An 18,286-nucleotide genomic window follows, 5' to 3' on the forward strand; every position below is an offset into this window, starting at 1 on the left:
CTTTAACACACAAGCACAGTGCCCACTAGACAGTGGTAGGTGACAGCTTGATGTTGAGAGGAAGGCACAGGAAAGCTAAGAGCACACACAGACCTGTCTTATAAAGGGTGTACACTGCTCGATGTGCAAAATAATGCTCATCCTGAATTAGTAAGAAAGCATTACATGATACTCAATAGTTTCTGTTTTGAAAGATAGGAAGACATATTTTCTTCAAAAACAGCCAAATTTATATATTTTTTTCTTTTAAGTAAAGCTTTGATACTTAAAGAGAGTAACCTACATTCATCTGAAAACTTCATTTTTTTTTCCAGAATAATTTAATCATAGAATCCCAGATCTGGAAAGGTCTTTAAACGAATTTTAAACATTTATGATATCCATATTTAAAACATTGTTCCTGGGGCTGAGGAACATGAAAAACATAACAGTATATTCATTCTATCTTTCAGAAACGTACATCTTATACAGCTAAATGGTACAGTGGGTTAGAGTGCTGGGCCTGGAGTCAGGAAGACCTGAGTTCAAATCCAACCTCAGACGCTTACTAGTTGTGTGACCATGGACAAGTCACCTTTATTTGCCTCAGTTCCTTCATCTGCAAAATGGGGGTGGGGTGATATCAGTACCTACCTGCCAGGGTAGTTGTGAGGATCATATGAGATAATACATATAAAGTACTCAGCATAATGCCTTGCACTTAGTTAACATGATATAAATCTATCTACAATTGCTGTTGTTTATTATTCTACTGGGTTAACTAATAGCACAGGTATTTCATAGCAGGCTCCACCGTACTCCTCTTTGATCTATATCAGCTGTGTAGTTCAAACTTCTTGTTGTACAAATAAGGACATTGAGACTCAGAAAGTATAAGCAGCAGGCCCAAAATTATTTAGTAGCTATACCTAGATAAAGACATACTTCAAGAGATGTTTTTCCCCCTCCAGTCCTCTCTGTTGCCACATGCTCTCTCCCTAATGATTATTGTTTTGTTGTCATGTCTGACTCTTTGTGTCCCCATTTGGGGTTTTCTTGGCAAAGGTACTAGAGTGGTTTGCCATTTCCTTCTCCAGTTCACTTTATAGATTAGGAAACTAAGGCAAGCAGGATTGAGGGGCTTACCCACTTACCCACAGATAGTAAGTGTCTGAGGCCAGATTTGAACTCAGAAAGATGAATATTCTTCACTCCAGGACTAGCACGCTTCCCACTGCACCAACTAGCCGCCCTATGATTATGCTAAATGATTATGGTACCATGTTGTATGAGGGTTCCTGTATTGGATAGTGCCAGATTTGGAATCAGAAAGACCACAGTTGAAAGTCCATTTCTGAGACTTAGTAGCTGTGAACACAGTGCCCAGAACATAATGAGTGCCAAATAAATACTTCTTGACAGGCAGACTGGTATAACAACTGACACAAGTCACTCTAAATAACACTTAATAGCTTTGTCGTTTAACCTCTCGGAACCTGAGGAACTCTCTAAGACTGAGTTACAAAGACGAGTTCCTAAGCTGAGGAAATCCCAGGTCTTTGAAGCATTGATTAGCTGAGTACTTGCCCTTTCCTGAAATGTGAATACTAGAGTCCATCAATTTTAATAGCTTAGGCTTTTACTGGGCTGAAGCTATAAGTAAAATGGATCATAGATTCAGGGGCCAATGAAGAGTTGTTGGAGTTGGTTTTATTGTGAGGACAGAGGTAACAAAACCAGAAGCATCACTGCATGATTTTCTTATATGGCCATTTCGCAGTACTCTCAATGAGAAAAAAGACAGTCATGAAAAAAATTATGTGTGTGTGTGTGTGTGTGTGTGTGTGTGTGTGTGTGTGTGTGTATCATCACAGAGGTGCATGTCTACAAAAGGTTTAGCAGCCATTTAGTAAGAGTGAGGGGTAATAGATGGACAGTATGCTCCCTGCACCGGTACCATTATGATGTAAAGAGATCTAGAGGTTGGTCCCTAGCATGATGGGTGAACATTGCTCAAGTAACTTACCCTCACTGACTGTCAGTTTCTTTATTTGTAAAATGAGAGCATTAGACTAGATGACATTTAAGGTTCATTACAAGCTATGCGATTCTGCAATTTTTGATCAATCAGGTGGCAATGTGGTACCGAGGAAAGACCTCTGACTCAGAAATCAGAGGACCTGAATCCAATTCTCACTTCTGATGCCATCTGTGTGATTTTGGTCAAATCACTTTCGCTGTGCCTCCCTCATTTCCTCAACTGTGAAATAAGAGAGTGGAAGATGACCAATTCTAATCTAATTCAAGATCTATGATCTCATGATCTTTTTCAATGAGTATATAGTAGGACATGAAAAAAAAAACCAGATAAGATATGAGAGGATAGCTGCTTTACCAAAATAATCATAATAATTAACCTTCATATAGTGTTTTAAAGTTTTAAAACCACTTTTTCATAGGTTGTCTCATTTAGGCCTTCCAATTCTATAAGGTAGAGTCTATGAATATGCAAGGAGTCTGATTTCATCAGTATGGGGAACTCTCAGTGTGGGACCTGTGTTCGAATCTTGTCTCTTACACTTACTGTACATTACCCAGGGAGCTTCATTTAATCTCTCTAGGCCCTCAGTTTCCTTAACTATAAAATAAGTGGGGTTGGACTAGATGGGCACTGAGATCCCTTTTAATTCTGTATGTATGAGTATCTATGAAACTCCTCCTCCACCAGTACAGATCACAAACCATAGTAAGCATTGCTAACTCTACTAGAAAGGTTCTACGGGGGTTGTTATCTTCATTTTGCACATTAAAAAAATTAATGCTAAAAAGACTCATTTTACATGAGTAGGGTCCAAAAGCAAATAAATGTCATAGTATTTGAACTCAAGTCTTCTGAAATCCAAACCCAATACCACGCCATGTTATGTTGCTTCCCTCTGTGCCAAGTAAGCATATACTTGATTTAATAACATCACGAATCCTTTGGAATTTTAAGATGGATTCAGAATTGCAGGAATAGATTTTCTACTACTTATTTAAAAAAAAATACTTGTTTCAGTAATGATTACATTTCATACAATTTAGAATGCTGCTCTAACTTCAACTGGTTTTATAATTTTTAAAACAGTTGATTCCACGTGACACCTTCTTTCCCAAAAGAAATCATGATCAAGTTGACTGTGAAGATAAACCTATTGTATAGAACTTCTTTGGACATTTTCAACGGGAAAATATGCCTTCATACTGCTTTTTTTTTTCATTTGGGTAAACTTGAATAAATTAAAGAATGGCCCAGTGTTCCACTGCTATTTTAAATCAGCTATACAGATATATATTTTTTTATTCCAGTAAATAACATAAACATATATATGTGAACATACATATAACTAGAAAATATGCAATTATGTTATGCAGCTAACAGAAAATAATTTTCATTTCTAATTTGTTATTTGTATTCATTTTTGTTTTTTTCAGCCAGAAATATTTGCTTTTTGAAAGAAATAAAGTACAAGTAGTCACATCAGAGGACATACCCTCAACTGCATCATCTGAAAATTAGTACCCAAAATATCAAATCTCATGGACAACTGTATTTCCCAGATCGTTATGAAATCAGAAGGACAGGGGCACTAACTAGCATTTTCTGAGTGTTTGCTGTGTTCAGAGCAATCACACAGGGGCATTTTATCGTAAGGTCACAGTATAAAAGTCATGGTCACCCTAGAAATACCATGACAAAATGGAAATGTGTTGTCTTCACTTCACACACCAGTGAACTAAAGTAGTGATTGGCCTGAAGTCTTTAAGACTTCCCTCAAATGTTTAAAACACATGAGATCTTGTATCTCTTGCATGACCCTGGTTAAGGCTACATCCTTGTAGCATCTAAAGTAACTCCAGTGGTTTGAAGCCCATCTCAATAATCCTAAAAATAGGAACAGACAGTTGGGTACAAAGTAAGAACAGATAATTACACTTAAAAAAAATTCAAGGTAGGAGGTCCCACCTCCCACTAACTTTCCTAATGCACAGAGCTGCCTACTCAAGCCTGTTATTTCCTCATGGCAAGGTGCCTTTTCACACATCATTTGTCTTCTTCTGATAGGAGATACATGGCAGACAATGATAACTTTTATACTCAAGAATTCTTAATGCTGAGACAGGGCCAGCACAGCATGCCTTACTTTAAGAGATCCCAGCAGATGGCACCTTGTAGGCTCAAACAGAATGCAATAATTGAATGGTAGAATAAAGGAGAATAAATCTTGAAATCCACCTGGCTTCCTACTGTGGTGTACAAGACAGGTAGCAAACTGTTATGTTTCAAAAAACAATGCCAAAATGTTGTTGCTCGCTTCTTATCCTTGACACAAAACCAAAACAAAACAACCAACCCCTCCCCCCAAAAGAAAGCACCCTGATATATCTTAGAAACTTTCATTTGGTACACATTTCTTTGAGATTCTCAACATTTGGAGGAGGGATTTGTCCTATATTTTCTTCCTACAAGCATTTTAAAGCTTGTTGCATCCTTTCCTTTTGGTCTGTTACCCTCTATGAGATGTGCTTCTAGTGTTCATTCCACTTTACTCCCTGCAAATGGGCATTGGCACATAGATGATTTTAACGATATTGAGTTAAGCTCATTGTTTCATTGTGCATGGGGTAATGATTATATAGAAGTCAAGAATGTGACTAGTTAAGAATGGTTATGTCTAATTTCAGTATCTTTTGTTATAATGGTTGTTGTTTATTTGTTTTTAATATGTGTCATTGATTATACTATCTTACCTCCTGGCCTGAATTGGTAGAAGTTTCCTCATCTTGGAATTCTCTGTACTAATGAAATCACAGACTAAATGCATTATCTCAGTAACTTTCTTTCTCTCTTTTTTGTCTTTTTTTCCTTTCTTCTTCCTTCATTTTATTTGTTTCTTTGTTTCTATATCCTATTGATCTACCATCTATGCTTTTAATATCTATGATCATGCACACTCCTGACCATGATACATAAGCCTATGATAGGTACACAAATGCATAACAATATAATTTATATAACATCATTTTGAACATAGACGTATAATATATAAATAACAAGTGCTTGTGTTTTGGCCAGAAACCCTGAGGGTCTTCCCCACTCAGACCGATTTTTTTTTTTACTAAGTAAAGAGGCCATTCTCAGCCTCATTTCTTACCTAGCCTTAATCACTGACTTGGCATTGCCTCAGTCAAACTGAGACCTGTTAAAGACTTTAGCTTAAAAAGGCCAAGGTCTCCCATTCATCCAAGGCCATCTCCTGTCATCCTGATCTATATCTTGCAACTGTACCCAGATGAGTCTGGAGGAGAAAGTCAGGCTGGTGACTTTGCATATCCTTCCCTCACTTAAATCCCATTCACTTACATGTCCTAGCATCACCTCCCTGATATCATTGTCCTTTTTGAGAATAAAGGACAAAAAACAATATAAGATGATCAATAGAATATAACGTTCTATAGATGATGGACATAAGATACTGAGACAGATAGTAGATAGAGACTGGGATGGGATTGGACCCTTGTCGTCATTGATACAGAGAATTCCTAGATGAGGAGATCATTATAACCATATTGTTGTCACTGTTATTGTTTGGTCTTTTCACTCACATCCCACTCTTTGTGACCCCCCTTTGGGGTTTTCTTGGCAAAGATACTGGAGCGGTTTGCCATTTCCTTTTCCATATCATTTTACAGATGAGGAAACTGAGGAAAGCAGGATTAACTGACTTGCTTGTGGCCACATAGCTAATAAGTGTCTGAGGCTGGATTTGAACTCAGGTCTTAATTCACAAAAAAAAAAACATTCCAAAGAATAAGTAGAACAAGAAAGCAAAATGGCTGTCTGGTGAGGCTTTACAAATAACTGGGTAGGGGGAAGTATTGTGGTTTATGGCTTGTCCTTCCTTCTCAGAGAGAATCATGATATCAAGAAGATGATGCATGACCTGCAAGTGAATTGGATCACAGTGACAGGTGTAGTGCAAAGTCACCAGCCTCCTCTTTTTCTCCTCCAGAGCCATTTGGGTCCAGTAGCTGGATATAGATCAGGATAACTGGAGATGGCCCAGGATTCAGTAGGAGACCTTGGTCTTTTTAACCTAAGTTCTTTCTGAGTTCTCACTTTGCCTGAGACAACTTCCATTCAGTGATTAGAGCTATTTAAAAAGTGAGCCCAGGGATTGCCTCTTTAATTAAAAAAAAAAATCAAACTGGGAGGGGGAGATCCTCAGGGTTTTTTTCTGGCCAAAAGAGAAACAATAACTATTTATATTCACTCTGAGCCATCAGGGCCCAAAAATAACCAGTCAGTGGTGCTTGGGCAGGGACCCATGGTTGGCCAGTCAATAAAAGCCAGTGTAAATTGGGTTTCAGACATGGTCTTTAAGAAAGAAATCTTGCCAGAATACCCCATGATATCAAGGTAGGCTTCAACCATTAAAATTTATCTTCCTTTGGGCAGGTAAGGGCAGGAGGAGGAAAGAAGAAGAAAGGACAGGGCAGGGGAAGGGAGGGGAGGTGAGGAGGAGCTGAGTTGCACAGCTGGAACTGGCCAATTGGGTCCCTGTTGGGCAACTTGGACTACCACAGGCTGTGGTTTGTCCTTCATGGTCTTGAAGAAGACCATGATATCAAGAAGATGATGCCATGACTTCCAAGCGAATTAGATTACAGTGAGGGAGGACTGTGCAAAGTCACCAGCTTCATTTTCTCCTTGAGAGAAAACTGGAGATGGCCAAGGATGCAGTGGGAAACCTTGGTCTTTTTAAGCTAAGGTATTTCCAAATTCACACTTTGCCTAAGGCATCACCCTTTCAGTGATTAGGGCTGGGAAAAGAGAAAAGGGGTAGACATACCCAACTGAATGCAGAATTCCAGAGAATGGCAAGGGAAGATAAGGGTTTCTTAAATGAGCAATGCAAAGAAACAGAAGAAAACAATAGAATGAGAAAGACAAGAGACCTCTTCAAGAAAATTAGAGATTTTAAAAGAATGCTTCATGAAAAAATGGGCATGATGAAAGACAAAAAATGGCAGGGACTTAATAGAAGCAGAAGTGATTAAGAAGAGGTGGCAAGAATTTATAGAAGAACTATACAAAAAAAGATCTTGACATCACCAGTAATCACAATGGTGTAGTTACTGGTCTAGAACCAGACATCCTGGAGAATGAAGTCAAGTGGGCCTTAGGAAGCATTGCTGACAATAAGACTAGTGGACATCTCATAATTGTGGTTGAGCTATTTAAAATCCTAAAAGATGATGCTTTTAAAATGCTGTACTGATTATGTCAGCAAATTTGGAAAACTCTGCAGTGGCTACTGGATTGGAAAAATCAGTTTTTCTTCCCAATCCTAAAGAAAGGAATGCCAAGGAATGTTCAAATTCCCAAACAATTGTCTTCATTTCACATGTCAGCAAAGCTATGATTTTGATTCTGCAAGCTAGGCTTCAGTGATATATGAACTGAAGATTAATAAAAGAACAGGCTGGTTTTCAAAGAGGCAGAGGGACTAGAGACCAAATTGCCAAAATTTTCTGGATTGCGGAGAAAACAAAGGGGCTCCTGGAAAACAAATCTACTTCATTTCTACTCTAAAGCCTTTGACTGTGTGGATCACAACAAAATGTGGCAAGTCCTAAAAGAGATGGGAGTACCAGATCATCTTCCTTGTCTCCTGAGGAATCTATATGTGAGTCAAGAAGCAATAGTTAGAACAGAACATGGAACAACTGATTGCTTTAAGATTGGAAAAGGAGTACGACAAGGCTGTATATTGTCACCCTATTTATTTAATTTATATGCAGAGTACATCGTGTAAAATGCCAGGCTGGATGAAACAAAGGCTGGAAATAAGTTTGCCAGAAGAAATATTAACAATCTCAGATTTGCAGACAATACCACCCTGATGACAGAAAGTGAAGAATTAAGAAGCCTTTTGATGAGTGTGAAAGAGGAGAATGTAAAAGCTGGCTTGAAGCTTAACATCAAAAAAATATAAAACATTGGCAACATCACTTCCTGGCAAATAGAGGAAGAAGAAATGGAAGCAGTGCCAGATTTCACAGTCTTGGGTTCAAAGATCACTGCAGATGTTGGCTATAGCCAAGAAATTAAGACACTTGCTCCTTGGAAAGAAAGCTATAGTAAATCAGGACAGTATACTAAAAAGCAGAGACATCACCTTGTCAAAATAGTTCAGAAATCCAAAGCTATGGTTTTTCTAGTAGCAATGTATGGCTGTGAGAGTTGGACTGTAAGGAAAACTAAGCACCATAGAATTGATTCTTTCAATTTGTGGTTCTAAAGAAGACTTTTGAGAATCCCTTGGCCAGCAAAGAGGTAATATCAGTCTATACTTAAAGAAATTAATTCAGACTATTCACTGGAAGGTCAAATGCTGAATCTGAAGCTTAAATAATTTGGCCACATAATGAGAAGAACGGGCTCATTGGAAAAGACCCTGATGTTGGGAAAGATTAAAGACAAAAGGAGAAGGGGATGGCAGAGAATGAGATCAATAGATAGTTCCATGTAAATAATGATCATGAACTTTAACAGACCTCAAGAGATAGTGGAGGATATGGATAGTGGATAGTGGAGGCATAGCATGCTGTGGTCAGTGGGGTCATAAAGAGTTGGACACAATTAAACTACCGAACAACAAAACTTTCTGACTGTAGACCCAGCACTCTATCTGCTGCACCATCTAGCTGCCCATATCTACATATACTTTGTCTTTAAGAAAGTGCATAATAAGTAGAAAATGAATCTTAAACACCACTTTACTGGGAAATAGGCTTCACAGTAATTCATGTACTTCTAAACTATTTTCCTTTTTGTATCTGGCAGGTTTTTGATATGTGAATTTTAGGGTTATTGAGCAGTAGACTTGGAGTAATGATAAATCGGTGTTCAAATCACCCCTTAAATACTGATGAGCTATGTGACCCAGGGAAAGTGACAGCCTGTAAGTACTTCAGGTTTCTCATCTATAAAATGAAGGGGTTGTACTTAATGACCTCCAGGGTTCCATTCCATTCTTGAATGCTGGTTCCATGAAACATAAGCATTTATTTTAATGCAGCTTTTTTTTTAAGTCAATACTAAAAATACTAGTTCTTTTTTAATGGATTTTGGTCCATTGTGATTAGAATTTGCTCTGCACGATATTCAAGCATAGTATTTATTTAATCTAAAAACACTTAAATAGATTGCAGATCTTATTGACATGGAAAGTTCCTCCTTTGATGTCAACAGTAGCTTGCACATGCCTGTACATGCTGGGTAACTCTCATCAAGGTTTCCCCATAAATTCATCAGAGAAGGTCCACCTAGGGACTTTTTTCACCTTCTCTTGACATCAAAAGTACATTTTCTAGTATTCATCCTTTGCTCTTCAGTTTTGCTCATATCTTTGTTTGCCAACATCCTCACTCCACTTCTCCCGCATAATTTCTTTTTTTTAAATACATGCAACCTGTTCCCACCTACCATGAACCCTGTATTTTCATTCCCCACAAAAAAGGTAAAAATAAATATATGTGAGCACAATGTTTACAGTTTAGACCATATATTTTAAGAGATCAAAGATGTGGGAAAAGTCATATTTAATCTCTAAATATTTGTCCATAATGACAGTTACAGAAGACTAAAACAGGTACAGAAGACTAAAATACCATGGTTCCCAACAGTTAAGTTTTCTTGAGTTAAACCACTTATCAAAGATTTCCATCATCTTGACTGTGACATGTTTATTAAGACAACTGGAATAATGACACAGTGGCTAGAGTGCTAGACCTATATTCAAGAAGAACTGGGTTCAAATCAAGCCTCAGACAGCATCTATAACCTTAGTGACCCTGGGTAATTCACTTAATTTCTTTTTGACTCAGTTTCCTCAATTATAAAATGAGGGGAATAATAGCATCTACCACCTAGTGTTATTGTGAGGATCAAATGAGATATTTGTAAAGTGCTTAGAACTTTTGTAGAACTTAAGCAGACATTTAATAAATGCTTGTTGCCTTCCATACTCTTTTGCATACTGCTTTGATTGAACTTTTTTCTAATTGATAATGAAGCTCCCCTTAAATATTAACCAAGCCCTTTGTCTATCATCCATTTCTACTCATACAGATTTTTAAATTTCTTTAGCAGTCCATCCATGCACACATATCTCCATTTATATAGACCTTCAATTTTATAATACTGTGTCTCTAAAATTCTCAAACTTGTTACTTTCATAAACCAATCTGGCACATAGATGTATATTGTGTCCCATATTCACAGAGAAATTGGAAAAAAAATAGCCTAGTTCTCAGCTTTGCATTCTGGATGGCCCTGATTCAGCACTAGAACATTTAGTGCTGGGTAGTTCATATCCAAACATCCCATTAGTGCATGATTTAGGAAGTAAACAATGGTTGAAAATAAAATCCTCTTGGATCTTCTGTTGTTTTAAAATCTAAAGGGCCAAGTAATCCTTTAAACCTGTAATCACTAAAGAGAAAACCATTGTCACTAAATCATGCATGGCTTTGCAGAAATAGCATGTTGCAAAGTTCCCCAGTGAATAATTTTCTCTAAAGATGATTGTGAAATAATAGGAGTATTTTATGAGGACACTTGTGCATTGATATTATTTACTTTGGCATGCCTGAAAGCTCTATTCTTTTCTTTTTTTAGAATTAGGGTTATTTCCAACTGAATTGTGATGATACACTTGATGAAGGTGAAAAGATGCTGGAAAAAATGAATAGAACCTGTTACATTCATTATTTTTTAAAAACATTGCCTAATTTTTTAAAAGAAAAAAAGTGAAAGGAACAATAGCTCTGATGACGTAGACCCTCCATGACTAGTACAAATCAAAGGATGATGATAAGGTAGAAAATGTATAACCACAGCTGTCAAGTTGTTCACCTACTGGAGTTTGAATTGAAAGGTCAGCGCAACAATAGTCCAGTGGACCCATGATCTCATCAATCTTAATATTCTTCCTAAGAATGCAGCTCATAACCCATGCATTACTGTCCACTCTTTGGGAACCTTAGAGAAGTTATCTCATAAGCTTGCCTTGAGGGAACTACCCAATATTTTGGGACCCCTTCTTGAGTTTTCTTTAAATTAGCTATAAAGGTATGTATCAAACTGAAGTATTAATTTCTGTAAATGCAAACTTTAGCATACAGTGACAAAACTCTATTGTGTAAGTTTGATCATTATTTCTTGATAACTTTTTGGTCAGTTACAGATTTCAACTCCATATAAGAAATATTTCTTAGCAATTTGAATTGTTCCAAAGTAAGATAGACTCCTTTGTCAGGTAATGAATTCTTCATTACCGGAGGCTTTTAAAACAAAGTAATACTACCACTTGTTGAAAATTATGTAGAGGAGATTGCTTTCCAGATATGGATTAAATGTATTTAATGTTCACTATCCTTTCCAACTCTTAAAGTTCTGTCATTCTGCATTTACACAATATATTTTCCCCGTATGTTACAAAGAATTTTTCTATCTCATAAGAATTGTCCTTATGATTTTTATTTAGGGGGAAAAATGCATTACAAGATTTTAGATATGGAGCTGGAAGAGAAATCAGATGCCATTTTTATGCAGAAGATCAATGATGAGATATTCACTAATTCCTCAACTTTTCCATTCTATTTTTGGACCACTCAAATTTCTAGGAAGTTGTCCTTCATATGGAGTCAAAATCCTCCTCCATGCAATAGGGTTTTAATATATTAAAATCAAATTTATACTGTGTATATAGTTTGTTGTTGTTGTTGTTTTTGTGATGACAGTAGCAAAGTGTCATGAAGGCTACATGACTTGGTCAAGACCTCACTGCTAATAAGTAACAGAACAAAATATCAAACCCAGTTCTTTTGACTCCAAATCCTTTCTTCTCATCGCTCACCATACTGATTCCTCTTTTATGTGTGATAACAACTGTTCATAAATTTATGATAAGATATGCACATTTATGCTTTTTTTGATGTTGTTTCTGATAACCCTTGATTTCCTTCAAGTATCAGCTAACAGCCACCTTCCACAGAAAGCCTTTCCCAAATCTCTAATTCCTTCCCTCTATTGGTTATCTCCAATTTCTCTTAGGTATCTTTTGTTTGTAGCTGTTTGTATATCGTCTCTCCCATATACTGTGAGCTCTTTGTATGCAGGGATTGTCTTTTGGCCTTTATTTGTGTCTATAGCACTTACCACAAAGCCTGGCATATATTAGATGCTTAATGAGTGCTTCTTAAATGACTGTTTGAATAGAACTCTCCGTTTTCTTTGTATAGTCCAATGTTTATTCATTTAAAAATATCCTGTAAGTTTCTTTATTACTTTTCCTTTTTGAGGTATTTTTTAATCTCTTACTCTGTTTGTGAGGTTGTTTCCTATATATTCCCTACTATCATAATTTTAAAAAAATACCATAGCCATGTAGATGTAATACTATTCTTTTTTTAAATGCTAATTATTTATTCAGATTCAACTAGGATACAATATCACATTAAATATAGATTATGGAAGAAAGTGCAATAGCTGTAATTATGGTGATGACTATTTTATAGAAACACACATTTATATTTCTCTGGAGATGTCTATGTTTTCTTTCCTGGTATTTCTGTTTTTCTTTTCCCCTATATATATTTTTTTATTTATTTCAACAAATATTTATCAATTACATCTAAAAAAAATTAACATTTTTTAAAAATTTTGAGTTCCAAATTCCTCCTCCTTCCTGGAGAAGGCAAGCAATTTTATATAGCTTATACATGTGAAATCATGCAAAACATATTTCCATAAAAGCCAGGCACCAAAAGAAAACATAGGCCAAAAAAAAAAAAGGCGAGAAAAAAAGAGATTTTAAAATGTATGCTTTCATCTTCATTTAGATTCCATTAATTCTTTCTCTGGAGGTGGATAGCATTTTTTCATCACAAATCTTTGAAAATTAATCATCTTACAATTTTGTTGTTACTGTATACAACAATGTTCTCATTCTGCTAGCTTCACTTTGAATCAGTTCATATAAGCTTTTCCAGACTTTTCTGAATGCATCCTGTTTGTCATTTCTTATAGCCACAATAGTATTCCATTGTAACCATATGGCACAATTTTTCAGCCATTCCTCAATTTATGGACTTCCCCTCAATTTCTAATTCTTTGCCATCACATACAAAAACAAAGAGCTGCTATAAATATTTTTCTACATATAGTCCTTTTCCTTTTTCTTTGACTTCTTTGGGACACAGCCCTAGTAGTGGTATTACAGGGTCAAAGGCTACTTTTACAGCTATTTGGGCTGCAAAATAGTTATATTAGTTGACAATTCTACCAATAGTGCATTAGTGTCCCAATTACTCCATCTGCCTTCCAACATCTGTCATTTTGCTTCTCTGTCATATTAGGCAATCTAATAGGTGTGAGATAGTACCTCAGAGTGGTTTTAATTTCCATTTCTCTATTCAATAGCTATTTAGAGCATTTTTCCATAGGACTATAGGTAGCTTTGATTTCTTCCTCTGAAATATGCCTATTCATATCCTTTGACCATTTATTAATTGAGGAATGAAGAATATTATTACAAATTTGACTCAGTTTTCTACATATTTGAGAAATGAGCCCTTCATTAGAGAAATTTGTTGTGATTTTTTTTTTTCTCAGTTGCCTACTTCCCTGGCACTTGGCTGTATTGGTCTTGTTTGTACAAAAGCTTTCTAATTTAATGCTATCAAAATTGTCCATTTTACATCACATAATCTTTCTATCTCTTGTTCGGTCATAAATTATTCCCTTATCCATAGACTTGACAGATAAATTTCTCCATGCTCATGTCAAGGTACTATTAGGAGGCATCCTATTTTACAGAGCTAAGGTTCAGCAAGCAAGCTGTGCTCTGAGTTTGGCATAACAACAATCCTTTGCACCCACCCTCTGGATGACCGCACCCACAGCAAAATTCCAGAAATGTTTCACATAATTATTATATTGCATTGACCAGCACCAGGTCTGCTCTGAGCTTGGACAAGCACTGGGCACACTTGGACAAGTACCCATGTTCTGGTTATTAAGCCTGTTATGAATACAATTTGTTTCATTGTTGCTGTTATCTCTCATTGTCAGTGCTACAGTTATTGTGTAGCCATTGGTTTAAGTACTGAAATTTGCCTACAAGGTTTCCCCACATGCGGGGAGAGAGGGGGTGGTGGCACACATGTGTCTAATTTGCCTCCTTGCTTGCAAGCTGTTTCCCTCACTTTGAAATTAAACTAATGTTTGATTTCTGACTTAACCTGCCTCTACCCTGCTCTGTTTGGCTATCCACAGGTTAGAGGTCAGTTCGGTCCAGTTGATACTCCTCTAATTTGCTTATAGTGTCACCCTTTATGTGTAAATCATATACCCATTTTGACCTTATCTTGGTATATAGTGTAAGATGTTGGTCTATACTTAGCTTCTACCAAATTGCTTCCCAGTTTTCCCAGCAGTTTTTGTCAAATGTTGAGTTGTCAGCCCAAAAGCTTGAATATTTGGGTTTATCAAACACTAAATGACCATGGTCATTTACTACTATGTATTGTGTGCTTAATCAATTGCTTTGATGATTACCTCTTTGTAATGCAATTTGACGTCTGGTACTGCTAGGGCACCTTCCTTCACGTTTTTAAAATTAATTCCTTTGATATTTTTCACCTTTTGTTTTTCTAGATTAATTTTATTATTGTTATAGCTCTATAAGATAATTTTTGTAGTTTGGTTGGTATGGCACTGAATTAATAAAGGTAACCATAAAATAAACAGGAAAGAAGCTAAGGAGGTGAAAGAATTTTAGAAAAGTTCAAGAAGCCAGACCTCTAGAGAAACTTGAATGGAGATAGACAAGAAAATCTTTTACTCAGTGTTACATAGTACCTACACAAAAATTCACCATGTATTAGGGCATTAAAAAAAAAAACTTCAAAATCAAATGTAGAATTGCAGGAATAATAAATTCATCATTTTAAGATCTTGATGCAATGAAAATTACATTCAGTAAAGGGCAGTGGAAAGATAGATTAAAAATTAATTGGAAACCAAACTAATCCTAAAGAATGAGTGGATCAAAAACCAATTCATAGAAACAATCAATAATTTCATTAAAGAGAATGACAACAATGAGACTACATACCAAAATTTATAGGATGCAGCCAAAACAGTACTTAGGTGAGAATTTATTTTTCTAAATTATTATGTCAATAAAATAAAGAACAGATCAATTAATTGGGCATGCAACAAAAAGAAAACTAGAAGAACAAATTAAAAATCTTCAACTAAGCACCAAATTAGAAATCCTGAAAAGCAAGGTGAGATTAATAAAATTGAAAGTGAAAATAAAACACTATTGAGCTAATTAAAAAAAAACTAGGGGCTGGTTTATTTAAAAAAATAAGATTGATAAACCATTGTTAATCTGATTTTTAAAAAGAAAGAAGAAAGCCAAATTTCCAGGATCAAAAATTAAAAGGGTAACTTCACCACTAATAAAGAGGAAATTAAAGTACTACTTTGGCTGCATCTCACAATTTTTTGGTATGTCATCTCTTTAGTGTAATTCTCTTTAAATTATTGATTGTTTCTGTGATTTGTTCTTTGACCCACTCATTCTTTAGGATTAGATTATTTAGTTTCTAATTAATTTTAATATACATTTCTAGGGTCCTTTATTGAATATAATAATTTTCGCATTATGATCTAAAGAGGATGCATTTAATATTTATTTTTTTCTGCTTTTGTTTGTCAGCTTTTTATGCCCTAATACATGGTTAACTTTAGTGAGGGTTCTAGGAACAGCTGAGAAAAAAGGTCTACTTCTTCCAATTTCTGTTCAATTTTCTCTGGAGGACCATCATATCTAACTTTTCTGAAAATTGTATTCACTTCCTTACCTTATTTCTTATTTATTTTATGGTTAGATTTCTCTAGTTCTAAGATGGGAGAGGTAAGGTCCCTCACTATTATACTTTTACTGTCTATTTCCTATTGTAACTCATTTAACTTTCCCTTTAAGAGTTTGGGTACTATGCTAGTTGGTGCATATATGTTTAGTATTGATATTACTTGTCTATGATACCTTTTAGTAAAATGTGCTTTCCCTGATTATCTCTTAAATAGGTCTGTTTTTACTTTTGCTTTGTCTGAGATCGTGATTGTTACCCTTGCTTTTATTTTCTCTTTTCAAGAAAGAGATTTTTTGGAACACGGTAAGGTTAGCCAGGAAGGAAATGGATTCGCTTTTAGATACATTGAGTTTGAACTGCTGGTGGGTCATTTTCAACCACAACTGGACAGTTGGAAGGAAGCAATTAGAACCCTGAAGAGAGCTTGGAGATGGATATATAGACACATGACAGAAGAGGGAGGAATACAGAGTAGATAAGAGGGAAATGAATGTGATTGGTCAGTAAAGGTAGAAGCATTAGTTTCATCAGAGAAAATGTCCATTTCTGAGGTTGAAAGATTGGAAAGATGTATGAGAAAATTTCAAGTATTAAAGGGTATGGAATAATTATTTATTAAGTTCCTATTATATGCAGTATGTGAAGAGATTGTTTTTTCATTAAATATTATTTTATTTGATCCTCACAACAACCTTGAGAGATAGACACTACTATTATCCCCATTTTACAGCTTGTGAAACTGAGTCAAATGGAAGTTAAGCCCTGGATCACATAGCTAGTAAATGTCTGAGGCTATTTTTGAACTCATCTGACTGACTCCAAGCCACGTATTAACTACATTGTACCTACAGGAGTTGGGGAGGAAGATTGAGGAAGTTTGAAATATGTACTGTCTTAATCCTTTAAGTTAAGAAAGTAGTAAAGTTATGTGCTGAGAGTAGAGTTAAGGAAAGAGGAATTGGGGGTTTAAGGAGAGAAGTGATGATTTGACACAACAGTTGTGATAGTCAACAACTGATTTAAGTGATTTTTGTGAAGCAGTGAGAGCCCACGTAAAGTAAGAGACCCCCCTCAGCATGATGGTGACTTCTTCCAGTAGCTTTAAACACATTGAGAATAGAAGCAAAGTAAGCAAATAGTGTTAATTCGTCAATAATGAAATGATTGAAAGGTCAAGAGGAAAAGGGGATTCAATGGCAGAAGAGAGGAGATTGTTGATGGGGATCACTATTTGGTCAAGACTGGGTTGGTAGAAAAGAAAGGCAAGAATAGGGAGAAATTAAGAGGAAAGTTTAAGGAGAATAGAAGAGAAATTAAGGAAAGTCATGTAAAGTAAAAGAGAAATTAAAGGAATAAAGAAATGAGAAATTAGTGTCAGTGAAGTGTATTTATGAAGCTAGGTGATGCAGTGAATAGAGTACTAGATTTGGTGTCAGGAAGCCTAATTTCAAACCCTGCCTCTAGCACTTACCAACTGTATGACCTTAGACAAGTCACTTAACCTTTTTCAAACTCAATTATCTCCTCTGTAAAAAACGGGGATAATAATATCACCAACCTTGTAAGATCATTGTAAGATGAACTCAGATTAACATATTCAAAAGGCTTTGCAAAGTGCTATATAAGTGCTAACTTATTATTATTATTATTATTATTATTATTAATTTCATATTACTTCATTGTATCAAAGCTGGAGCAGTTTTGAGTGATGATTTGCTCTAAGATGTAACTATCCTGGTGAGTGTCTGAAGTAGAGAGAAGGTAGAGGTTTTAGGATTTAGCAATTTTAAGAAACTGAGGAGAGAATTTTGGAAGGATCTTTATTGTGGGACTGGTGCCTTGGAGAGCAGATGGTAGTAGCAAGGATTGGGAGAGGTAACTGGAGTGCACTAAAGTCAAAGATGTATTTGGCAACCCAAAATGTATGACATAAAAAAAAAAACAAATTAAACAGGGTCAGCTAGGTGGCACAGTGAATAGAACACCGGCCCTGGATTCAGGAGGACCTGAGTTCAAATCCGGCCTCAGACACATAACACTTACTATCTGTGTGACCCTGGGCAAGTTACTTAACTCTATTGCCCAACCAAAAAAAAAATTAAAAAAAATTAAACAATTGAACAATTTTAAACAATTTTGAAATTGACCAATATATCAAACATTAAAGTGCTTGGTGCTAGGACTTCAAGAATAGATACAAATCAGACCCTGCTGTAGTGCTGCATAATCTATTCTTGCGTGTCAAGAAAATTGGAAAACTATCAAAATCTATTTTTAGTGATGTCTTACAAAGAAATGAAACTATTTGCTG

This window comes from Phascolarctos cinereus, unplaced genomic scaffold (assembly GCF_003287225.1).
Source record: "Phascolarctos cinereus isolate Bilbo 61053 unplaced genomic scaffold, phaCin_HiC Scaffold_9;HRSCAF=440, whole genome shotgun sequence".
NCBI classification, from domain to species: domain Eukaryota; kingdom Metazoa; phylum Chordata; class Mammalia; order Diprotodontia; family Phascolarctidae; genus Phascolarctos; species Phascolarctos cinereus.